This window comes from Pholcus phalangioides, unplaced genomic scaffold (assembly GCF_987345545.1).
Source record: "Pholcus phalangioides strain wild (caught in Gottingen) unplaced genomic scaffold, Ppha-v1.0 ptg000172l_1, whole genome shotgun sequence".
NCBI lineage: Eukaryota > Metazoa > Arthropoda > Arachnida > Araneae > Pholcidae > Pholcus > Pholcus phalangioides.
Genome location: NW_028301637.1, coordinates 2,457,697 through 2,460,782, shown reverse-complemented (window position 1 = coordinate 2,460,782; position 3,086 = coordinate 2,457,697). Strand labels below are relative to the sequence as shown.

The window sequence follows — 3,086 nt, the reverse complement described above, 5'->3', positions numbered from 1 at the left end:
GTATAGGAGTCGTTGTCGGAATTTTTGAGCCACATCGGTTCGGACGATGCTCATATTGGCTCCGGTGTCGATGACCATCCGGCAAGGAAATCTGTCAATTTCACCTTCCACGTACATTCCATGGTCTCCGCCGCTCAGCTGCGAGATATGGTAGACACTTGATGGGGCATCTCCTTCTTGCAGCGACCTCCGTTCCGCGAGATGGGCGCGTTTCAGTTTAACGGCTCGGAGCTCCGGGAGGTGTCCCCTCTCTTGGGGACTGTCATGGGGCAGGATCTTCACAGTTGGCCAGCCTCATTGCACCTCCAGCACACTGAGGGCTTGTCTTTCCGTTTTTCACGGTCATCCCTGGCGCTTTTCAGGAATTCTTTCAATTCCCTGATGAGTGCCGCCGTAGCGTCCTCCGCAACAGCACCGCGGACCATTCGTCGCTCGCGTCTGGAAGCTTGATGGGCTGCTTCGTATTTCATGGCATAGACGAGTGCACTCTTGACGTCCTTGTATTCCCCCAGACGTAACGCCTGCTGGATGTCGGGGTCCTTGACGGAGTCGACGAAGCACTGCAGGGTCAGTCCGTCCCTGATGTCCGGCGGGCAATCGGAATATGCTAGTTGCGAGAGTCTCTCGATGTCCATGGCCAATTCTTACAACGTTTCGTCAGTCTTCTGTGGCCTGGTTTTGAGCTGAAGTCGGTGGAAGTCCTTGAGGTAATTTTCTCCAAACCTCAGCTCGAGCGTGCTCGTCAGGGCTTCATAGCTGGATCGGTCCTCGGCGGCTTCACCTCGGAGAGAGGCAGCTAGGTGGAAGGCCTTAAGCATATAGTCCCATCAGTTCGCAGAAGCGATCATCTCGAACTGGGTCCTGTAGATCGACCACGATGTCCTGCCGTCATACGTCGAGGGCTTGATGTTCAGCCGGTTAACGTCAGCTATAGCTGGCAAGAGAAGGTGGGCATCCACGGAAGACGTTGGCTCTTGGATTTTCTTCTCCAGCTCCAGTATTCTTTATGAGAGCTTTTCGTCGATAGCATTCACCTGTTCAGTGATGGAATTCATTTCTTGAGAGAGTTCTTCTTTTACTCCAGCGACGGCAGTGGCGATGTCACCCTTCACTCCAGCAATGGCCGTGACGATGTCTCCCTTCACAGTGGCCACATCCCCTCTAATTTCAGCGATGGAGGAGTTGACGACGGTAACATTCCCTTTGACTTCGGCGATGGAGGTTTTAACGGTGGCCACATCCTCTTTGACATCGGCGATAGAGGAGTTGACGGCAGCGATGGACGAGTTTATCTCGTTCACAATGCCCATTTTCATCTGGCCCATCACAGACATCAGTTGGTTCAGCTGTTTTCGCATATCATCGATGTCCATTCTTCTCGTCTTCATGCAAGTCTTGAATTATCCCACTTCTGAGACCAAATTGTTCCGGATAATTTTGCACAAGACTTCGAGGTTGCGAAACAAGAAGCGGTTCGACGGACAAACACATATTTATTTACAGAACCGCAATTTACACGTATTTACAACGTAATCAGAGAGCTAACAACTTTCTCTCAACATTCAAACACATCTGACTGAATCTCCTTGTGCCTGCCATCTTGTGAGCGCCACGGTATTTATAACCCCGGAGAAACTTCGAGAAAAAGAACATTCCACAAGAATCTATTTTACAGTTTCCTAGTCGGCAGCGCCACTGTACGGAGGGGTTGAACCCATATCTGGAGGGGCGGGACTTTCTGGATTTTTTTCTACACGCCCTACCAGTTCTCCACCAATCATGCATTTGCGCGCTTAACCGAAACCGGTATCAGCCCCGTTGCCAACGGAAGGTTGCGATAAAGGATTGCGTCATCTATCGCCCATAGTTCGTAACACTAGGAATAAGGATAATCAGAGATCGTAAAAACGGAGTGATAACTCTGGACCAACAGAGATACATCGAAGGCGTCTTGAAACGATTTTCTATGGAAGAAAGCAAGCCGGTTAACCTATAGCCTCCAATCAAGATCTCACTAGAGACATGTCGCCGAAGAATGAAAAAGATCGCAGCCAGATGAAGAAGGTTCCATACAGAGAAGCAGTAGGATCCTTACTATATGCTTCACGAGGAACTCGTCCAGACATCAGCTACGCCGTAGGAGTGGTGAGCAGATTCGCTAACGACCCTGGTCAAGCTCATTGGTCTGCCGTGAAGCGTATCATGCGCTATCTGAAGGGAACTCTCACCAAGAAGCTCGTGTTCCAGAAAAACGAAAGGGAGTTGGTTGGTTACACCGACTCTAACTGGGCTGGAGATAAAGATGACAGGAAGTCAACTACGGGCTATGTCTTCTGCAACATGTCGCCGGAGCCGTCAGCTGGAATTCAAAGAAACAACAAACGGTCGCTCTTTCCACAACAGAAGCGGAGTACATGGCAATAAGCTCAGCCGTTCAAGAACTTCTCTGGCTACAGCAACTCAAGACCGAATTGCAAGGTTGCGTCAGCCAACGCATGACTTTGTACTGTGACAGCACAAGCGCCATATAACTCGCCGGCAATCATGTTGTGTCCAGTCGCGTGAAACACATCGACATCAGGCATCATTTTGTTCGCGAGATGATCAGTGAAGGTCATCTGGGCATTCAACGTATAGACTCTAAAGTCAAGCCAGCCGACGGATTTACAAAAGCACTTGATATTGTGAAATTTAGAAATGTTATGTTCATTTACGGGCACAAATGAAGTGGGGGTGTTGGAATAATATCATTTTCCCCCTTTTTTACTGTGTGTGTATATTCATGTTCTTTCCCCATATACGCAACGTTTCCCTCTTTTGGGGACTTTCTTTTTTCCCTCCACTTGACCGCTGCTGTATGATCGTTGTTCTTTTTGCTTGTATTAAATGTCGTTCGTCTGACTAGACGTGTGTTTCGTTTCTCTCTCGTCGTCGTCTCTTTCCCTTCCACACTCTGCCCGCCCACAATTAATAGATTAATTATTAAATTAATGAAATACACGCCGTATATTCAACCCTTTAAGCGGAATTAACAAAATATCTCGTCAATCTCTCGCCTCTAATTTTAGCGTTTACAAGACCAGACA

The 3,086-nt window shown here is 48.5% G+C and overlaps 1 pseudogene; it reads left to right on the top strand.

Annotated features, from left to right (window-relative positions):
* The first annotated feature begins 2,022 nt into the window (after window positions 1–2,022).
* LOC149063366 (uncharacterized) lies at window positions 2,023–2,424 on the top strand (annotated as a pseudogene).
* Window positions 2,425–3,086: the final 662 nt, after the last annotated feature.